Source organism: Macrosteles quadrilineatus, unplaced genomic scaffold, assembly GCF_028750875.1.
Source record: "Macrosteles quadrilineatus isolate MER2022 unplaced genomic scaffold, UCM_ALF_1.0 Scaffold_4__1_contigs__length_99947679, whole genome shotgun sequence".
NCBI lineage: Eukaryota > Metazoa > Arthropoda > Insecta > Hemiptera > Cicadellidae > Macrosteles > Macrosteles quadrilineatus.
Genome location: NW_026542597.1, coordinates 59080120 through 59104268, shown reverse-complemented (window position 1 = coordinate 59104268; position 24149 = coordinate 59080120). Strand labels below are relative to the sequence as shown.

Sequence of the window (24149 nt, the reverse complement as noted above, 5' to 3'; positions counted from 1 at the left end):
GTATTTATTAAAAGCCACCAACCCAATAAATATAGCTATAAGTTATTCAATACGTTTGTCGAGTTTGCAAAGGATTTGGTCAATATCAGCTCACTCAACCGTGCGGGCGTGAAACGCACAACGAATGACACGTCAGATTTCTTTATACTATTAGAATTATTTATGCATAAAAAAATGGTAGTCCTACCGGTCGGAGGGAAATTTAGTTGTATTGTATTTGTTGGCAACACTGCATTTCCAGACAGTCTGCGGAAGGGACTGAAGGGAGGCAGGAGACGACCTTGCCAATGTTGCCGCTGTTGCTGTTCGAAGACCAAAGCCAGACCGCGGTCAAGATGCATGCCTGTCTCTCAGTGACTCATACCACCACTCTAGTCCTCTCTCTTCGCCGCAGTTCTGCCCGCGGACACCGCAGTCTACGGAATTAGCCGACACCATTAAAGATAATGACAAACCGACAAACCCCTCAGGACAACGGGAATGGGTGTCAATGGGGTATTGTACAGTAGAGCAATCATTTTAACGCGTTAGCCTCATGGTGGTGTTTAGTGTTGTAGACGAATTTGTAACCAGTGAGTTTTTAACTGTATACAAGATAGCCTATGGTTAGCAGGAAGTGTGTATGAATGTGCCAATTAGGTAAAATCACTCGGGAGCAGAAAATTATCCAAACAGTCACTCCAATGCCATTCCACTCGGTTTCCAATAATTTCTAGAGAAAGTTTAAGATGAAATATGACCACTTTAATTATTCACAAAAATTGCTTCATGTTTCGTTTGGTCAACAAACAGAAAGTACTGTAGTTCAAAACCTCACTACTCGATAATGTTGAGAAGTAAACAAGCTTCAGAGAATCTTATAAACCATCTTGAGCCGCCCTTAAAAAGTTCAAAGTTGAATGCACTAGTGAAAATACACAGATGAATTACTGAATCATTATTCAAATTATAGGTTTGCTTTTATGACGGATTGAATATTTTATGAGAAGGGAAGATGCAGAAACTTGATTAAACTAATATGTAAGAAACACCTAGATGAAAGGGAACGCCCGAAGAATACGTGGAAATAGTTATGAGGTAGACAAATACTTATTAATGTTAAACACACTCATAAGGTTGGGAAAGTGGAGGCGTATGTGACGAAAATGTAGTACAACTAATTCTTACTGAGTTTTTCAATCGACATAGTTTGTGTAGTAAGTAGTTTACCTGTGATCTGGATCTACCGAGAATGTATTTAGAACACAAAAGAAGATTTAACTCTTAAACCTTTTGAAAGTCCCGTTGCCACTGAAAACTGAGAAGGATGCTGTGTATTGTATTGTGGTTACACGGACGGTAAGTTTGATTAACTAATGCTGTAAGCCCGTCCGGTGATCGGTGTCCCCTACTATACCACACCACTACGGAAGTCGGGGTGTGGTGGTAGTGACTCACCCTCTCTTATGTTTAACCACAAGCCGTGTGTTACAAAAGGGACCGCGTCTCGTTGTCCCTCCGTCTCGTTGTCCCTCCGTCTACTTGTACCTCGAGGCCTAGGGACAACTAGTCGTAGGTACAACTAGACGGAGGGACAAGTAGACGGTGGCTCACCCGACTAGTTGTACCAGCAGATTTTTAGGAGGTACAACTAGACGTAGGTACAAGTAGACGTAGGTACAACTAGACGTGTATCCCACCGACAAGTAGTATCACCTAGCTTGTACGGATGCGACCAGTTGTCCCTACGACTAGTAGTCCCTACGACTAGTAGTCTCTACGACTAGTGGTCCCTCCGTCTAGTAGTCCCTACGTCTAGTTGTACCTACGCGTATTTTGCGTCCTTATAGTCTAGTTGTATCTATCCTTCAATTCGTTACCCTGTTTAATTGATTACTGCACGAGTACTTTTTAATAATACCCTTAATTAAATCAGGAACTGCAGTGTTCCGAGTCGATTGAGTATGATTGGCAAATATTTTTCACCGCAATACGTTGTTTTAGTAGTTTTACAGACGTTTAATTGGAGGCTGAAAGCTACGCATTGCTGTCCAGGGTCGAAATGGCAGCTATAGTTGTGATTAAAATTTCCCAGCCCTAGTACCGAAAATCGCTTATTTAATTAAAACATTTATATATATCATTAAATATACAAGCAGTATATCCCTAATGAATTGCAATAGACCGCTGCCCAGCAATTATGTATTACTATTTTTGCTGATTCCTTTAAATATTTTTTCACATAACCTTAAAGTATTTGCATTGATTAGTGTGCATATCTTATAGTTTACAATGGATTTCCCAGTGATCAATGAACAATGAAGTGTACAATGAAGTTGAGGTCCAGCGGTTGAAAACTCGACAAAATCTATGCAATGTACTACACATACTTCTCCATTTAACATACACTGTAAATAATAAATGTGATTGGAATATGTTCCATTTGTTTTGATTTTATTTTCATAATTAGTTGTTATTTCGTCACCAGCATAGCAACCCGTTAAACCCATGTTAGTTTGAAACATTTGTAATTCTTTTTTTATGTCTTTTTAGCCTATTTTAATTTATAAAGGCATTCTGTAGATCGACAGGAAAATACATTTCCACCGATATGCGGATATTTTCTGTGTGATGTTCACGAGCTGATAAAAAGGTTGTAAAGAAACATGCTTGCCTACATTATTGATATATTTTCTCAGTTTTGTATAGTGTGGTGAAAAACAGCAATCGTACCACGGACCGATTTCATCTTCGTCTCGAACTTAAAAATGATCCCGAGCTGAAAAAAGTCATTTTCGGCCCCAGGTACGAAATATACTCTTAAACTATCGTAGGATCGGTGAATACTAAACTCTATTTTGGAATTACATACACTCGCTCCTATCTTTAAGTTTACGTTGTTGCCATACAATAAATGTATAAATAAACACAAAAATTCACAAGTTTTGTTGTAAGTACCTATATCATGTATAAATAAAAACATACAATAGCATCATGTGTAAGTGTATTTTGTAAAACTTTAAACAAATATTAGTAAAATAGTTTTCAGGTAAACTATTGTTGAATGAATTAGTTTTAAGTTGTTAAATTAACCTCGACCCGTGCTATAATTTTAATGGAGTTTGTCCGGAAAAATACCATGGTAAAATTAAATCAAATAAATAAAATCAAAAGCAATTCATAACAAAAGAATAATAGATACAGAATGAACGTAATTTCTGAAAATCGACAGAGCCTACATATGCGAAGCCTGTGCGTGAGGACCAAGTTGACTCAATAATTGGCAATTTGTCATAGTCTTGTAACATAATTAACTACCACTACTATAATTATCAATACATTTTCAAAGGAGAAACAAACGTCCGATTATTTCTAGGCAGCCACAACAGATAACTTTAGAAAACTACGTTATAAGAATTAGAACAACTCAAAAATTAAATTGTTAACATGATTTGTTTAGCCTAACGAAGAAAATCATGAAAACCAAATTTAACTCCCATAAGAAAAAAATGGGGAGCAATTTCGTTTACGTATAAGCCGAGTGAGATAATAGAAAAATATACGCCGATGCTTGATGGCAAATCTGTGCGTGCATACCTTTAATTTGAGACCTCAATAGTAAAAATGGTCGGGTAGCAGAGCCAAACGAATAACCCATTTTCTTAAATTTATAAGATTATTTAATTATTTATTTATTTTACTTGACTGTTAATACCAAAGCAAAAGCTTCAACTTCGTATGCGTCTGGATTACGAATAAACCTAAAACAATCTTACACCAATTTACCAATAAGTTTAATAAACCAAAATTGCACATACTCCGGACAGATTTCTTATAAAGAGATGCTATGACAATATGATCAAATCTCTATTTAATATAGTTTAGGTTGTGTATTGATTAGTCAGGACATTGATTGAATAAATAAATATTTAAACAGTATATATATATACTAAAACATAAATACAGCACAAAACAAACATATAAAACATAAATGTAAAACATAAAACATAAATGTACAGTACATAAATAGCCTAATTGTTACAATAAATTAACAATGATCATTTGTTAAATTAATCAGTTCAATGTTATTTATATAATTCGACCATAAAGATAGGCGAATGTCTCTCGTGTTTATTAGGACAATAACACAATATACCTTATTGTTGATTCAGGAACACGCCATGAACAGCTATTTCTGAGAAAGGTGAACGAAATACCTGTTGTAAAATGCAGCTAAAGACATCTGCTACAACGTATTTGACTTATTGTTTAATATAAGCAAAACCATATAGATTCAGTACTTGGAAAGGCAAAGGAAATATTTTTACTCAGAATGGACTTCATTTGCAAATTCTTAGAGTTTCCTTTCACAACAATCCATTCCAGTTATTGGGGTGTTGGGTCAGCCCTCTATCGCGTAGTTGCGAGAAAGTGATTGGCCTCCAATCAACCTAAATATTGTTTTGATTTTACGTAGTACTGTGGTAGTTGCTAAAAAAAAACTCTTTCACTCACAGTATTAAACATTTTCAAAAAAATGTTGATTATATCAAACTGTTATGAACAGTGTGATTTTTTATTAATAACATAAGCTTTTAGTTGAGTATTTTAAACTTCTTGAATGACAAAAGTTTTAATGTAAAACAGATCTATAATCTGATGTACGCTGCCCAACAAAGACGTTATTTATTTATTAGTTTTGAAATAATTCCTGGTAATACACATAGCTTAAAAATTAGTCGATTTCGAGAAACAGGTACACTACATTATAGTGCAAACAAAACGTAAATAACACTTAGATTTTCAATCCATTACTGATTTTATACTGATTTTAAGTCTAAATCTACACAGGCAACGTAACTTATGAAATACTCTTAGTTTATGAAGGCTTGGTATAAAAAGTCTTGTAAAGTGCCATTCTTGTGTGTTCTCTGGTTAGGAAACTAGCCTTAATATTTAGTTGTTTATGATATAAGCGGTCTGATTCATACCTACAGTGTATTCAGGTTTTGGACTGGCTAGGCCTATATACAAATATTCATGAGTGTTCGATGTCATCATGAGCGTTGGAATGTTTACCCAAAAAAAATGTCGTAGTAGAGGGTGATAGTGTAAATCATAGCTGTTCCCTGGTCCATCGGCCGGTGCTTCGAGGGATAATGACCGACGGACTAGGGATAGAGCTGATGACTCATCCGGTCATGTGAACATCGATATATTAAATAATACTATTTAATAGTAACTAGGTGAAACTTGTCGAAATCGACGGTTACTTTCAAGGATTACGTTAATTCACCTAACTGCGTTAAATTGGATAAAATATAGGCTACATATTTTGAGCATTTAGCATTGTTTGAAGAATAATAAGTGTAAAAACAATATTGATATTAATTGCGTTAGTCGCCAAATTCGGTTGATCATTCAATGAATAAAATATTCCCCTTACCGTACGTCATCGGAGTTATTATTAGTATGTCATCTGGTATCTCTTCCTTTTGAAGAACCTTTAAATAGTATTAAAATCGTATTGGTGGATCTTTTGTAGTTAAACACTTCCGTGATTTCATCAGTGTAATATGATTTTATTTGAAAAGAAAACTTTTTTTGGGAAGACATATTCAAAGGGAGGTCAGGTATATCCGTTACAGTGTAAGTTTGATTTTTCCTTCGTCACGTCGCGTCAGTTCATATCTTACTTCTGTGCCAACGAATGCACCCTCTAGCTTACTTTTGAGAAATTTATTTTGAGGTTACTGTTGAAGCTGGAATTTCTTGATATGGGGGGTTTCAGTTAGTTGTCTCAGCCTTATCAATAACATAAAGTTGTCAATATAATCTCTCTACGGAATGTTAGGTGTAGTGTAATACTTGAAGTGAAGTTGGATTTTATTCTTGAACTGTTAGGGGCCTCCTATTTCATACGGCCTTTTGACTTTATTGGCAGCAAATAATGCAAATGACATAGCAATGGGACATTTCCAAAAGCAAAAAATACTGTAAATTGGCTGTTACGTATTCATTGACGTTTAAATATTGTTAATCAACGTATTTTATAAAGGATTATGTGATCTAGTTTAAATGGAATATGACCTTTCTGTCATGACAGTAGCTGCATAAATAGTATTTTCTCTCTGTACCATATCTTACAGCCAACACGTCGTGTTATTTTCAATAATGTTACCAACCCAGTGCGCCAAAGTTCGTAATATAGGCAGGTGCAAATAATTTGTCAAGATAATAATTGTCAAGATTTGTCAAGAATTGATGGCCTTTTTGATAGAATATTTAAAATCAATCGCACCTTTAGGAGGAATACCACCACATAATCTTACACTAGGCTAATAGTAGTTTTTATGTTGATCAGAAACAAATCTAGCGATACGTTTGGTCAATGGGATGCTTTTACTTTACACTAATTTTGTGAAACCTTTCCAAAAGGAGCATAAACGTAGAAATAATAACTTCGTAGGGATGCTAATTTAGCGGTTTTGACCAAGAACTAAGCTTATCTCAACACACCTTTATTTGCCTTTTCATTTTTGACGAAGACGATTTCCAATCTTTCAATCAGGGAAGCCTTTTTATCATCATTATCATCAAACACAAGACCAAAGCTACCTTAGTAAACCAATATTTATTCACAAACATGTTTGCTGCCTTTAGTAGTAGAGTTAAACCTCTGGAGTAATATAAATTATTTATTAAAAATAACGTCAACAAAAGCAAAGAAAGACTAATAACAAACTGTTTTTGTACAAAATATATATTGTACTGGGATTTCTAACCTGACATAGATAATTTGATTCTGAGTTTGTTTAAATATTATAATAATTTGTTTTGTATTTGAGCTTTTTAGGGACTTTTTAGGGACTGGTTCGGTTATGCGCAATATTATATGCCTATTTAGTTTTCAAACCAGCTTTGTTGAATTGTGAATGTGTATTTATACTAATGTGTATTTGGAATACGCTATATTTATTTTTTTAATCTAATTTATTTTTATAAGATATACCTTTACATTACTTTTCCTTATTATGTGACTTATTTTTATATGTGTTGTCAATGTTTAGACCTAGAATTCATTGTGATGTTTGATCTCGGCTTGGCTTAGGAGTATGCACAATGTTTTAATATTTCAACACCAGTTACTAACTATAACCAGGCCCTTAGTAATATTATTTAAATGAAACACTTTGTTTGTTAAGGATATGTAATTTGGCTGACAACTAACTGCACTCACGGTCAAAGGAATTTACAAGGGTTGGAAGGGTAGCCCGCCTAAGCCATTTGGAACTGCACTCACGGTCAAAAATCGGTCTTTCACGGCTGAACGCTTCGCTAGCCCCTTAGTCATCTGTTTATTCCGTCCTCTGTCTTACTTTATCCAATACTTATATTTAATACACGTTTTAGTGTCTGTCCCAATAAATACAACAATAACTAACCTAACCTAACCTAACCTAACCTAACCTAACCTTTACAAAAGAAGCTTCGTTATAATAAGAATATAGCCTATCATGTTATCGTTATACTATGCTAGAATTTTCTGTGCACATATATATGTGTATTTTTTACAATGTCAGTAGTAAGTTTATTTTTTGACGTTTAGATTAATTTAATCAAAACTTTTCAATATATTTCAACTAATTTAATAAGTTTTAATCAATTCAATCATGGTGTTGCACAATGTGATATAGGCTAATTAAAAACTGACCGTGAGTGCAGTTCCAGTACCTCCAGAAAGGCTCAAAGTGGCAGTGAGTGCAGTTCCAGCCCTCCCTGTAAGGCTCCAGTTTTACAATTGTCTTATGAGTGTCCTTTTCTTAGTTTACTGAAAGGTAGATGGAAAAGAAACATATGCCATACACTGCATTCCCGGCGCCGGGGACGTTTCGTGGAAATACATCTCACCCCCATCCCTCCCGTAGGTATAAGTAAATGCCAGATATGCAAGATGTCAGTTCGTCTTGAGCAGTGGTCATAGAAGTTGGTGAATTATCGTGCTGAGCTATGTCTGCTGTGTCTTTTAAATCGAAATTTGGTGGGGTTGGTGGTCAGATGATAAAAGTTTTGTGTATAAACCTAAGAAGTAGAGTTTAAGTGGAAAAAACAATGATAGCAGATCTTGACAAGAAATAAGGAAAACCAAAGTGTAATATGGAAAAGGACTGACCAAGGGACACAAGTACGTTGTTGTCAAGAACAGGGGTTTCTCAATGAGCTGCAGACAAGCCAAATTTTCCTGGCTTTTGTAGCAAGTTGTTTATAATAAATTGTTGTAAGATTGTATGATTTTTAAAGAAATAAAATTAATCTCTTAAACCGGTGACAAGTTGAAGGGGAGATACAACTAGCCGCAGGTACAACTAGACGTAGGTACAAGTAGGCGTAGGTACAACTAGTCGTAGGTACAAGTAGTCGTAGGTACAAGTAGTCGTAGGTACAAGTAGTCGTAGGTACAAGTAGTCGTAGGTACAAGTAGTCGTAGGTACAAGTAGACGCAGACGTATGAGGTACAAGTAGACGGTGACGTTCCCGACTAGTTGTACCTGTAGATTTTTAAGAGGTACAACTAGACGTAGAGACAACTAGACGTAGAGACAACTAGACGTCCACACCATCGTCAAGTTGTCTCTACAGCTTTGGACGGGGTACAACTAGACGCCTGTCACCAAAATGCAGCAGGTACAACTAGACGCCGGGACAAGTAGACATCGCCCCGTTACAAAAGCATATACATTGAGAATACATTGGGTCTGTTGCAGTCCTATTAGTTATCAATAAGATAATATTCATATGACGTCGACACACCAAGGTGCCGGTGCGTATTTTTAAGCCGAAGATGGATGATGAGCGTTCAATGAATGAGAAGGCAGTTATGTTACTGACTTAGATCAGCTGGTTTTGCCAGGACCATTTATTTCAAGCACAATGGTCAAGGGCAGCAGCTGCATGATGAGACAACCGCAGATTGCCTTTCTCTGTGATACATCCAGAGAGCACATACTGTACAACGATACAACCAAACAGCTGATTACACCATGTATACTCATGCACTCATGCATACTGCGACGTGCAAAATGAATGTTTGGTTGTGAGGACTGATTCAGACCAAACAAAGTAGGTAATGTATTCTTGGACTACAGTGCGAAGATTAATTGTGCACTTTGCTATGGATTTACAATCAATTTTAACCAAATAAACTAATTTTATGAAAAAAATTGTAATACAAAGAGTGGAGCACAAATCTTAAAATCTACCGAGACAAATTTACTCAACATCATCAAATAAAAACATGTTTCAGATTTCGCGATCGGAAGAATTCTACCTACTTGTTCCATTTCAAGTCAATGATTTTACATCAACGTTATGTTTGCCTGAGTCAACTTCCCTTTAATTACACCAACTCATTCCATTTTTAGCCATTACTTTTTGCAGTTAAATTTATACTCGACTTTTTGCTTTACTATACGTTTCGAACAAATGTTTTGATTTGTGAAAGAACTAGTTGAGAAATGTTAAAACATAACAAAAGGGTAGTTTTTACAGTTGACTCCCGATAATCCGACACACACAGTACCGGGAGAGGTCGGATAACCTAAAACCTCGGAACACCAAAGAAAATATAAAATTTAACCCGTAAACTATAAAATCAACTTTTACCGTCGAGAGATATTCATTAATATGGTGATTAACAAAATTTCGCCAACAACGACCCTCCAAAACATCTGTTTCGCCACTTATAAATATTTAACATTATGGAAATGTGCTAAAAGCGCGTCCAATATGCTTTTCTCCACAATTCGTACGCGTTGGTACTGAAATTAGTAGAAAATAAAATTGTAGGTTAATTGCTTTGACTATCCAATAGTCAATGGTTATACTTTAATAAATCTAGAGAACCGTCAAAGATTTGACGTATTTCCTCCCATCTTTAGCTTTGTTATCCTTATCATCTGAATGAATTTTAGGATGTTTCCGTACCGTGCATAAAGAGTGCGTTTTTGTGGTCAGTATTTTTTTATATATCTAAAATGATAATATCGATTATTACACTAGCTTTAGCCCTGAAATTTCAACCACAGAGTCAAGTTTCCTTTAAAAGTATGAATACCTTTAGTGTTTAAATCAGCTCATTTACGTAACCAAACAAGGGCCCCTCATCAAAAAAAATTCAGAATTAATTTATAAACACGATTGGCTAACATATAGGTTTTGTACAAATTAATTAATTTTGGATGAATACTTTCACATCTTTTTCAAAGTTATGGCATAAATTTAAACATACATAATACATACATATGCACCATGTGAGTACATTCAATACCATACGGTTATAGCCTCAACTTAAGCCTATATTGAATCTGTAAGACTGTAGTAAAAAAATGCTTTGAAAATCAATGATATTTCAGAAGGTAGTGCTATTCTAGACCATAGCTTTAAACTACTGCGACGAAAGAATAACTACCCCCGCCGCAGCAAACGTGCAGACTAAGCAAATATCCATTAGGTTTTATATTTATTTCAAAAATTGTTCAGTAAGTTGAAACGTCAAGAGTAGTATACATTTTTCTTTGCAAAAGCCAAATGCAGCCGGCGCGGCACAGTACAGAACAATTAATCACACCATCTGTTATATATTTGCACAGCTGTCACATACATGAGTGATGCCCAATAAATCCTAGAACCACAATCAGGCAACTGTTCATTTTGTTGAATACTCTGGATTTGTATATAAATCTCTCTAATTGTTTAAGGGCCTTTGGTGAATGTGAAGCCACAGAATAAAAAGTTGCAACTCTTCATCTGTGCAAAAGTTGCTCATCTGTGGTGAAACTAGGCAAGTATTGATTTTTGACGTTTTTTGAGACGCATTTTTAAAGTGGCCTTTAAAACTCATGCCCCTGACATTAGAGTATAATATAGGCCTACACCAATTTTAGTAAAACATTTATATCTTAATCATTATTTGAAAAATCTCCAGATTATTACAATTAATATGGATGATGATATTTGGACGCATCCGCATCGGTAGTTTATTGCCAGGAATGCGGCGAACCTTGATCTTTGGTACTAAAACCACCCCCTACAACCGTAGTTAAATAAAATATCTACTATAGTTAAAATCTAAGAAACCACAACAGAATCGTTACATTACGAACGTTCTAGTATATAGCACGAATACTAGAATCAGAACGTCACCGCGGTTCATAAAGTCAGAATCGTTTATGCTTCGAAACTGGACCCATACCTATGTTATTAATCACTGGGATTTCTATAAACGACCCAGACTTTAGTCAGTAACAAATCGAGTCATCTAATTCATTACAACCTCATATTCAACCAAAAATACGCATCCTATTAATTGTGTCAGTATGGTAGAAAGAAATCTAGTCAACGTGATACAAAGAACGAAGTGCGTCGTTCAAAATGTTTGCTCACGACTCGACATTCTCAATTGAATTAGAACGGTGTTTTAATGCGTTTCGTTGTTTTGCGACCATACCAGGGACAAAGTCTCCGCGACGGCACAAGAAAGTTTTCGTTTTGCTCATCGACGTGGACGACTGTTGTGCTTCGTTAACTACGGTAACCTGATGAAGTGCATCGAAATGCAACTGACATGGTCGGCATAGTCCGTCTATGGCTAGTTGAGTTATTATACGTTCATGGCTGGTTCTTTTGTATAATTGACTGAATAGTATACTTTTCGCCCTATTGGAAATTTAAGGGTTGTTATGATGGCCTTAACTGTCACTAAACGCCCCTCTATTAATTTCAAAGAACCCCTTTAGGTACCGGTAGGTACCCTCTGTCTCCATCGTAGTTTTTATTTTACTCTCTTGTAATGAAACTAAAAAAGAACAAAAGTAGCAAAAGCAGTAGTTTACTCCAGATCGTTCTAGAAGGTCTCAATAAACTTAAAAACTACAATAAGAAATTATGACACACTCTGAAATGGTTTATTGATTCAAAATACGAATAAAACCTGCACATATAGGACCGATAACCTTACTTTTGCTACAACCACAGAAAACATACTTGGAATGTTTTCTGTGCTACAACCCACGAGCAATTCGGTCCAGTAGTATGGCCAGGCTAGTTGTTACAAGTTTTACAAAAGCTTATTTTTAAGTATTATTAGATTCATTTTTTAGAAGATCAAATAAAGGAATAATAAACTTTCCAGGTACATGGGAAAATATAACAGTTAATTAACATTCATTTAACACAACCTGTATGTAAATCGGTCCCAATAGAACTCCAGATCTCACTCTTAATAGACTTAAATTTTACGCCATGTTAAATTGTCAATAGAGATTTTTATTTCCGTTTTATAACATTTGGTCCAGTAGGCTAATATCTGAAGTAGAAGAAAAATGGGTAAATATACAGACAATTGCCTTTCATTTGGTACCAACCGCATGTAAATCGGTGGCGTGTCTGTTGCAAGCTTAAAAATTTACCCCATGTTAAATCTCTATAAGAAAAGTTTATTTTTATTTAGGTTCAGTTCCTAGAGGTCGCCCCGTTGTCGAAAACTTGGCCAAAAATATGTAATGTACGGACTTCTATTTTCACCCCACACTGTAAAATAACATGTATTTGGAATTTGTTTGGATTTTCTGTTTATATTTTGTCACCAGTATGGCAAACCATAAAGGCCCATACCGGTATTCATTATTTAATTTTCAAATTAATTTTTCGTGCTTATTTTTGAGCCTATTTTAACGTGTAAAGGGATTCTGCACATATACAGAAAAATATATTTAATTTGGTACCAATCGCGTGCAATTTGGTCCAGTAGTATAGTCAGATGATAGGTTTTGCAAAAGTTTTTTAGTATATAAGATTGATCTTTATTCTATGGATTCCAGGAAAAATTCAATGCTCGAACCTAACTACGAAAATAAACTAAAATTATACAATGCTAAAAAACTGTCAGAAAGATCTTGACCGCACCAGTTGGAATTTTTCAGTAAATAAATACAGATGAATGAATTCGGTTTAGAATGACAACAAAATCTAGGTTCAACCACCGAGATGGCATGCGTCAGGAATTCCCTGACCTATCTAACAAAAGCAATCAGCTGGTAAAACACTTACATTTATCCAGGGCTCCCTAGTGATGTAATACACAATTCACAACACAAAACTTCCCACACAATACACAAACACTACACCAAACACAACGTTATGTTCGCGACGCCAACCGCCAACCAAACTAACTGTCGATGTTTTTCAAACCGCGACAGACGACAGATTATCTCGTCTGCTGCGGCTGGTAGTGTCGTTTGACGGCGGCAGTAGTGCCACCGTAGACGAAGGAAATATCCCTTGTGTATATAATGGGGAAATTCAGCATTCGACTATGATTATACTATACTATTACTCACTGTATCTACAGCGTAGTATGTTTTCTGTGATCTACAGAGTCATAGTGAAAAAAGTGGGCCTACAGCATTCAGTACTGACGTTTGTTAAAATGACCACAAATTATATAGTACCGTACTTGCAGTCCAATTATGTACTGTATTTTAAATCGATTTAAAAAGTACTGCAAATTTAGACAAAATGATGTATGTAGCCATCGATTAAACATGCAAGATACTCCCGCTCACAACAAGTCATTCCATTAGGTTAACTTGGTAAAAATGTTAGTGTATTCGACAGAAATTAGTAATTTAGATCAGCACAATCTTAGGTGGCTCACATCAACTACAACAATTTTTATTACAAACTGAAAAAACAAATTTACACTGGATATAATGTCTTGTTGTATCAATAACAGCCAATGATATTGTGTTGTAAAAAATTAAGAAAGAATATTATTACATATTGAAATCAGAACTCTAGAGATTAAAGGTACTGTACCAACCATCAACAACCCCATATGTTGCACAGAACTAATAAAAACTTAAAATTTGCATATGTTTTAGAGTTTTTCGTTTATTTGGGTAACAGACAACTTGTCTTTATAAATTTAAATACTTTTATCATTGACATGTATATATAAATAATTGGCGTTATATTTTCTGTAACACTATGCAGTAGTTTACTTACTTACTTACTGCTGGGGCGCTACAAATCGCAGTCGATTCTTCGCCTCGTAGATCAGCCTCTTCCACGCTTCTCTGCCCGCTGTCATCTCCACTGTCCCTCCACACTGACTCACATCTCTCTTAACTTGGTCATACCATCTCATTTTTGGTCTACCCAGTGGACGCTTTCCAGTTGGTACAGCAGAACATACTTCCTTCAGTCTTGTTCCTTCTTCCCTTCGCAATACATGACCTAGCCAACCTAATCTTTTTGCCTTTATCAAAGCTATTATATCAGGGTCCTGGTATAACGCTCGTAGCTCTGTTTTTTCTAATCCGCCAGTAGTTTAGGTGGCAAAAATAAAAACATAGACCTAGTATTACACAAAATGTAACCCTATGCTGCAAAGAGCCGAGTAACTAATTTTTGATCAAATTAATCGTGCTTGATTATAAATCAGTTGGAAGCTTAGCCTCCTTCCCATTGTCAGAAAATACTAAAAAAATTGTTTCTTAATCAAAACCAGCTCTTGCTCATAGCTGCGTAACTGGAAATAGAATAGTGGAAAGGTAAACTTAAACACATTTTTTAAGTATAACAAAATATTTATTAAATATGCATAACAAACTAGAGGCTTAGAGCATATTCATTTTATACAATTCTGAGTTACCTACTGTAATATGGTATTGAACTTAAAATACAACAATAAAATATTCCAACTCCACGATTTTACTACTTGCGAATATTGAACTCAATTTATGATATGTGAATATTGAGAGACGTAAAAGTGGGTATATGTTTGTATGGTTGGTATGGTTTATGCTAGAATTCATTAGAGATTTTTAAATTTTTAATTATGGCACAAATCCCTGTAACCATTCAAATCTATGCAACAGAGCGAGTGCATCATTTTTTACATAGGCAAAATTATATTAAGCCAGCTGTTGTACCCGTGCTTTGCAACGAAAAGAAACATTTTGATCAACACATCTGTTGTATAAAATAGTTACACATCCGCCAACCCTTTAAAAACAAAACTCAACCTTTATGGCCTTTATAGAAACGTTTATGGCTTTTAAATCTAGCAAGTAGTTGAAACCGTCATTTTGGTTTTGATTACTTTTAAATTTTGTGTAGGTTGATATTAGAAAAACTTACCAAATTTTCAAATAACATTTTCACATACATGATTTATCTTCATCTTCCTTAAAAATGTATGTATATATTATATATAGGTACAGGGTTAGTAAAAAGTCTGGAGACCCCCTGTTAATTTTTTAACGGCCCATACTAGAAAAACTAAACTCGGCACAACTTTATCGCATGTTATGAAGTACTATTTGGGCATAACCGCCACTTGGTGTATATTCCCAAAATGGGGGATTTTGGGGGAAACTCAAAAATTTCAAATAGTAAGACCCATCGAGTGACCCCTCATTTTAAAGGTCCTGGTAAAAGAAAACCTCAACACGGTAAATTCAAAATTAAAATTTAATATACATACATTCGCAAACGCAATAACTTGGGTAATTTTTATCCGATTTTTGTGAAATTTGGCTTGAAGGTTAAGGCACAGAAAACATACTACTATTACCCAGAATGCCAACCGCATGGTAAAAAGCATTAACTACGAATTGACAGGCAAAGCTCTCTCAAAACACTTAATGCTTTTTACCATGCGGTTGGCATTCTGGGTTATAGTAGTATGTTTTCTGTGGTTAAGGCGGGAAAAACTTGAATGATTTTGCGGACCACCATAATCGGACTATGAGAACGGGGTGTTATGGGGATAAAAATTGGTTTTACTCATTTTGACCCTCAAAATATAAAATTTCAAAATTTATCTTGACACCATTTCAAAGAGTTGAAAAAAAAACAGTTTATTACACATTAGTTATTTATTTATTTATATTGGAGTCTTTTGTGCGGTTATTAGTTACGGAGAAAATTGAATAAATTATAAATTTAAAATTCCCATGGAGAATAAGTAAACTGTTGTAGTTTGATGTTTATGGATAAATTTTGGTAAAACTTGGCAAATTTATTTATTTGATATTTTGATATTTGACTAAGCTATTCCAATTTTACCAAAAAAAAACACCCTTTTTACTCTCCCTGTAGCATCAAACCTAGATAATTGTTAAACCTCATGTTATTTAAATAGATTTAAGTGAAAATCTAATACTGGAAAATTGAAATTCGCTTAGTCTGCAGGTTTACTGCGGAGAGGGGGGTATTTCTTAATTTTTACATGAAGTTTCAAAACTACTAATTATAAAATTTAAATGAAAATTTTTTTAGGTCAATCTTCTTCTAACTAGACAGTTCATGGCACTAATGAAAATAAGTGAGAAAATTAAGTAAACAATACTTCAAAGCAAACAATTCAAAATGTTTACACAAAAACAAAATGACAAGTAACAAAGCCAGGGTTTGGTACAATCCTATCCAAACAAAAAAGGTGTAGAAACATAAACAAGAAAACAAATTACAAAAGTGTCATAATATAACTAAACGTAAAAAAGCAACTATTAAAAATACAACTTGATCAGCATACATTACAACTAAAGTACAACTGTACAACAAAGCTTGAAATGACATGTGTATACCGTAGTCAAATAATAAAAAAATGCAAAGTATCTTCATCAAGTTCTTACATTTCCATTTCAGTCTTTCACATAATTTGATAAATTATAATAGGCCTAACTAATTAATTGGTAAATCACGAAATTAAAAAAAAACCCCGAAATAGAAAATTTTAGCAATAAATAAGTGCAGAAGAGGTGTTCTCACATAAAAAAAAAAAAACACACACACAAATGGCACAAAAATCACAAGGTTAACCGAGATTGATTATCAATAAAAATACATTGCGGAAATATTGCAGACTATTAAACTTTTGAATTTTAAGTAACTTATCAAGCAATTATTTGGCATTATGCTGAGGGCTCCTGTATATAATTTTATTTGAAACAAGTGCACCTGTTGATCGAAATTGAGCAATCTTCAAATACCGGTATCACAGAAGTTATTTAAAAACTAATAACAGTCATCCTCAGGGGGACGTTGAACTCAAACAGACAACAGAGTAAAAAAGCAGCCGTTCAAAGATTTCTTGAATCTGTCATTTTGAATCTTTGAACGGCTGCAATTTTTTACTCAGTTGTTATTTTGAGTTCAAATTTGCGACATTGTATCCTACTAATAAAGAAGCCCTTTGATTTGATGTGCATTTCAACCTATACATACGTTTTTGATTTTCTTCTGACTCCTAAAGGGCCGTCACCCAGAAGAGGTAGCGCATCACTGAATAATGTGTTAAAAGTAACAATGTATTAAGTTTTAAAGCTTTATTTTTAATACTTTTTGAAATATTTACCGTCCGGGACTTATTTTCCACCCTGTATGACTCATGGTGAGTTGTCTCCACAACGCCATTCTCAATTCTCATGACAGGTCCAGGACCCTGACTCACTTGAGGAAATAATGGGTTAGAATATTGTAGGATTGTAAGAACTATGTTCCTAAAAATGTTTTAATTTAATCAATTAATTGTGGATGCCATATGACCATAGTTTCGACTATTCCGGTCCTAAAAATTGCCAGTGATGTTAAAAAAACAGAAATATCTGCTAATCAAGGCACCAAGCAAATTTGAATTTTTAACAATCGTGAAACAAATTCTTTATCTAACTTTAACAGGTTTGTGTCTGCTTAACTGTCTACTAATCTAAAGTACTATTACTATAAAACTTAAGTTGTATGGATTGGATACCAAAGTAGACACTTCATTACCAGATTGTGTTCTTGAGTATGAAAATAGGAGGTTTGCTCATACCAGCAAGAGTTTGCACTTGTAGCCACGCCACAGAGAAGTAGTATGGACAGGGGAAAAGAAAAGAAAATACACCCAACGCAGCAAAACTGCAGACTAAGCGAATTTCCATTTGCCTGATTGGATTTACACTAAAATGCCTCCTTAAAAATATCACATTTATTCTATAAATAGAATTAGTTTAACGAGTACCTACTTAGGTTTGCTGCAACAGGGAGGGTAAAAAGTGCTTTTTGTTGTAAAATGTTAATATTTAGTAAGAAATGAATGTATTTTCTAAATTTGATCAAAGTATGTTCATAAACAAGTAAACTACAACAGATTACTTATTCTAAGAAAAAATTACATTATAATTTAACATTTTTAAGTTTTTTGGAATTTTCTCCATAACCATTAGGCACATAATAAAGCTTCAATATACTAAATTATTTGTTTTTCTAAGCTACAAAATGGCTTGGAAAAATATGAGAAATTTTGTGTTTTTAGGGTCAAAAATGGGAAAAACCTATTTTTACCCCATAAGACCCCGTTCCTATAGTCCAATCTTGCTAGTTCACGAACTTGTTTGAATAAATGTAGGTTTACACGGTTATACCAAATTTCATTAAAAATCGGATCATTTTTGCTTGAGTTATTGTGCTAACGGACACACACACACACATGATATTATGATATATGAATTTGAACGGATGGTGTTTTTGGCCTCTAGGGACCTCAAAACGGAAATGAAAATCGGTCCTGGGTCCAGGTCTTATCATGAGTACTATAGTAATAGCTTATTCTCTATATGGGAAATTTGGAAAGACAAAAAAAATAAGAAGAGAAACAAGGTAGGAGTGTTGTAGAATGTTACTATTTCTAAAGTAGTAAGGTTTTTAATCTGATTAGCTTCTGTAGGACAATTCTCTTTTTTTGGAATCGCTTAAGCAATATTGTAAAAAAAAAACAAAAAAAAACTTCCTGGCTTCTGAATTAGGAACATCAGCTAAATTGTAAAGGACAGCCAACAGGGAAGGGGCGCATGTTAACTGAGTCATGCTATCTTTGAGCATTCTAAAAGTGAGTCAGCGACTAAGTCAGTAACGTGACGGGCTAGATACGAATCCGTGGCAGCAATGTCTTAGGATCTTGGTGCCCGTCACTTAATTTTTCAGTTCAGTTCAACCCTCGCTTTGCTGGATATGTTCTGTGCACAGGCCCCAGGCATATAAGGGCGGGCAAAGGCAAGGTTAAAGAGGCCACCTACATTTCACGTGAATTTTTTATAGACACAACTGGGCAGAGCGATATGTCTACTTCAGTATCCACAACCAATTAATACTATCACAGCTCCAAGCTATTGCTATATTAAGAGTGTCTTCTCAGTCCGAAGCTACTGCGTTCTCGTCTGCAGTATCGTATGCTGCATTGGAGGCATGTAGTAGCCCATGGTGGGAATGTAGTTCGGCACTCTGTAAACCTGTCAAACAAATTGAATACTTTAAAACCTCCACCTAGCTAGAAAAGACAGAAATATTAGGCTAAATACTTAAGATTTGTCTTTTGATCATGGTCTGACAATTACCAGTGTTGGGGAAGCTACTTTTAAAATGTAGCTAGCTACAACTACTGCTACATTTCCAAAAAAGTAGCTTAGCTACAGCTACAGCTACAGTTCCGAAAAAGTAGCTAGCTACAACTACAATGAAATGTAGCTACAGCTACAATTTTAGCTACTTTTCCAAAGATTTTTATTTGAACAAACATTTAAAAAATGTCAGTATTGTATCTAACATTACTTGGAAAACAAATTATTCCTAGATTGTATTTAATTTGTGGGCATTATAAACCTAACATTACATTGCATTATTTTTGAGCATTTTAAAATGTAATTTTCATTAAGTTCAAAGGACATACAACCAAACTATATTTTAAAAGCTAATTTTATTAATTTAATATAGATTCATTTATAGATGTTTTATATCAACAACTAAGACCAATAAAACTGCAAAAAGATTATTTAAAAATACTTTTTGTGTTACAGAGCCTAGCCTACTGAAATGGGAGTTTATTGCCTTTCTTTACTTTTAATGTTAAAAACAACATTGCTATAACTTTAAAAGTGATAAATTACTTATCCTACGAATAACACTTTTCAATGTCAAGAAATCGTCCTTTATTGTCATTATGCATATGGCAATTAAATTGTGATTCAACCTAGTTGGTAGAGAAAACAGTATTCAGCAACTTATCCTGAAATCGGCTTTTAATTTAAACATGATGAAATTTGTAAAGTAAAAATAACATGTAGGCCTACTTGGCTATGTAACAAGTTGGCTATAGTAGGCTTGTTCTTGCAAGGACTAAACAGATATTCATAATAATTGAACTTGGTATTCGTCTTAAACTCTTCAACCTTTAGTGAGTCGGTGGCTCAGTCGGTAGCGTCGCGGACTTCGGGCCCAAGGCAGTAGTGTCGTGGGTTCGGATCCTGGTCACTGCCGATAACATTTTATCAGTACAGTTCACCTTTGTACTGTACCGGCTCACTCCTTGCTTTGCTGTAAACGATCCACGCACGGGCGCTTAGTCTATGTGGACGGGCAAATGCAAGGTTAAAAGAGGCCGCCAACCTCTTTAAAAAAAAAAAAAAAAAAAAAACCATAGCCTCAGTCCTATACAAGAGCTGTTAGCAGGAGCAAACTATGCTATTTTTCAAGTTTCATGTTATATGGAGATTTTTTCATTACAATTATCATGTAGTCTAGGCATATCTTAAATCTCAGGTAATTTCCTCTTTGCTAATTTAGTAAACCTTTGAAAAATCTTCGTAATCTAACCAAGGAAGGGCTTGTGATGATAAACCACAATCAACAGCTGAAGCAAAGGTTGATAGACCAGCTTTTCATTATTTCAAGGTGTGTTGGTTTCCATTAAACCCCAAGTTGAAGCATTATCGATATAATAAAGAAACTAAATTGATTACTAATTCCCCTGTCCTGTCAATCACTTGCAAGCATTCAATTCAATAATTCAATATACCTTCTCTTGTCACCGGTACGCACCGTTTAAACGTCGTCTGCAAGCATCTAGCGATTTTATTTTATCTGACAGTAATCATAGAGTAGTAAATTAAGGAAATGAGAGCCAAAAATGTGGATAACACTCATTTAATGGCCTCTATGTCCACACAACGTTGTAATAGGGGATGAAACGGCTGCAACCAGCTGTTTGAAGCCAGGAAAGTAGGCCTATTTTTTTTTTGAAAATCTCAGTTTGAAAGAGGTTGTTTCACGTAAGGTTGAGGTTATGATAAAAATCACTATCTCAAACAAATGTAAATGTAGCGAGAAAAGTAGCTAAAATTCCGCTACAACTACTTTAAAAATGTAGCTAGCTACAGCTAAAGCTACAAAATCTTAAAAATAGCGTAGCTACAGCTAACGCTACAAAAAAAGTAGCGCGCTACTGTAGCGTCGCTACTTGTAGCGCGCTACTTCCCAACACTGACAATTACCTCCCATCGATCACTATCTGATGTTTTGACTTTAATAGAGAGTGCCATCATCCAATCTTCCAGGTTGACTCCCGGACAGTAAGTTTCAAGTTATGTCAAGAGTAAATTTAAACCTCGGTGAACAATGTTTTCATGTGAGGGTGGACACATGTTTAAGATACTTAGACAAACAGTTTTTTAGACAGGAGTTTAGTAAGAAAGAGATAAATAACTTGAGTGAATGGGCTTTTAAAGCCGGCTTGCCTTCATCAAATACAACAGCGATGAATCTAATATTACAAACGTTGAATCATTCACCTCCTCTTCCTCCACTTTGTACTCTGGTTCAGATGGCGGGGGCAGTGTAGGGGTGGGGGGTGACAGTCCGCCCCCGCTGTGCCGTCGCTTTACATGCTTGTTGTAGTTAGCCCAGTTGGTGAACCCTCTTCTACACTCCGCACAGTTGTAGGGTCGTTCCCCCGTATGCTGTCTCCTATGTACCTGCACAGGCACACCATCAGACGATCAATGAAAACACAAATCATGGTTTGGTGGAAAAGGCAATTGACTTAAGAATACATTTAAAGAAATAGGAACATAAACACAAACTCAGCTAACTCTTAAGCTGGGTTTACACGATGCCAGTTGGTGAGACAGTAGTCTTCTCCAATTGTCATCACGTGATGCGGGATTGTCGGAGCCCAGTCGTTCTCTGTCTACTCCTGGAGACAAATGAATTTCAGGGCAATTGCGAGAACAGTTGGCAAGGCAATTGGAATGAAGTGTTACAAAGCCAATAATTTCATGCTAGTCTGTTGTCTTCTGACAATTGGTCTCGCCTACTGCAATCATGTAAACCCGGCTAGCAAAGAGTTCTAGCTAGGCAGTTGATGTCACACAATAAGTTCACAACACGGTAACTTTGGTATATCCTCCTTGGGGCTTCTTTTTTGAAGCAACAAGGAGTTTTGCCACATTCTTCTGTAGAAGCCCCAATTCAAATGAATAACTTTTCTATAAAGGTGAGTTCCAGGGTTGCCACCTTAGGTCAGAAAAAAATCAGGACATTGCCCCCCTCCCTTCCGGATTAACATAGGCTTAAATACGGGCATAAGGAACCGAAATCGGGACTGTCCCGGCAAAACTGGGACGGGTGGCAACCCTGGTGGGTTCTTCAACAAATTATAACCTAAAACAACAACGATAATGACAATTCTGTCATCTCACACAAGTTGACTATTACCGTGAGGATGCCCTTGAAGCGGAACAGCTTGCCGCAGTATTCACAAGAGTAAGGCATTGCCCCTGTGTGTATCCTATTGTGCTCCCTGAGTGCACCACGCTCACGGAACTGTTTGCCACACACATCACATTGGTGAGGTTTGATGCCCGAGTGTACAGTCTCGTGCTTGGCTAGCAGTCGAGCCGTCTTGAACCTGCACGAGGTAAAACTTATATTTGAAAAGATACATCTATATACAGTACACTAAACGGAATCACAATACTAGTAACATGAATACCTTTCCTTCTAGTAAGCCTAAACCGAGATTAAAACTATTCATCAAATTTACAATTTTTTTAAAACAATTTTTAACTCGTGAAGCATCTAAATATTAGATTAGTTTTATACACTAGGATAAATATTCTAAGGTAAAGATGACAAGGATTCATAATGGATGAATAAAATGATATCTTTGTTACTGACTAATTGCAGCTGCTTCTTTATTCAGGATTATTTATCAAATAAAAGCGACTTGTTTTGGGTACCTGCATAACAGACTAGGACTTGTTGTTTCTTTAGACAGACTCATTTGTTAAAAGCCCAATGATATAGGACAGCTGGGTCTGGTTTCGAACCATCAAAATGGTACTACCACTACCTCAGGAACGAACCAGCCACCTTAGTAGTACGAGAAATAAAAGTAGGCCTACTGCCTACAACTACTTCAGCAATATCCCTGTTATTTATTAAACAACAGTTGGCATGCAAGACTATAAAAAAGTGCCAATCACCTCTAACAGAGCTGAAAATTATAGCCAAAAAGTAGGGATGGGCCGATTCCGATTCTCGATACCTTGATACCTTCGATACCAGTGGTATCGAAGAATCGCCGATACTCGATACTTTGCTTCATTGTACTCGATACCGATTCTGAAAAGTGAGGTTAATTAATAATGCTAAACTCAACTGACATTGAAGGTTGTAAAGAGTGGCACATCATAGTTTATTTGAAATACTCTGAAGTCAGCTAATATAAATAATTCCAAGTTCATTATCTCACATTGGTAATAGTTTTTTATCATCCAAAATAGATTGCCATTGCATTTCAGAACGAGCTGTGTTCATTTGACAACAGTGACAAGACAAGACAACTAGGCCTATCATTCAGAACTCTAGTTGCCGCCATGTTGTCAGATCAAAGGCAATGTTGCCAGATGGTACAAGCATTTAATATATACATATAATACACATAAGGTGTATATAGTCAATGGTTTAACTCGCATTTTCTAACTCCAAATTGTGGCATAGCTTATAATTTTTTGTGAAAGTGTGGCATAGCTTATAACTGATTATAAGCTATGGAACAAATTCACGATTATAAGCTATGACATTATAAGATATGAGACCCCACGAACTGTTCAGCTAATTCAGGGCTTCATGGTGACTATTGTAGAAAGCCATTTAGCGATGTATTTTTATCGGTTTTTTTATGTTGTTTCTCTATGACTGAACTGAAACAGCTGTCACGAGTTTGCAAATGGCAAATGAATTGTTTAACATATGTTTTGGTTTTTTGTTGTTTGTTTTGTTTTCTG

At 35.4% G+C, this 24149-nt stretch overlaps 1 protein-coding gene across 1 annotated transcript in view; it reads right to left on the bottom strand.

The window, feature by feature from the left end:
- Positions 1–13168, bottom strand: part of LOC128991621 (uncharacterized) — a 403846-nt gene extending 390678 nt beyond the window's left edge. The window contains exon 1 of the mRNA XM_054414670.1: positions 13087–13168. The gene's annotated coding sequence lies outside the window, so the exon portion shown is untranslated. The remainder of the gene's footprint in view (positions 1–13086) is intronic.
- Between the last annotated feature and the right edge of the window lie 10981 nt (positions 13169–24149).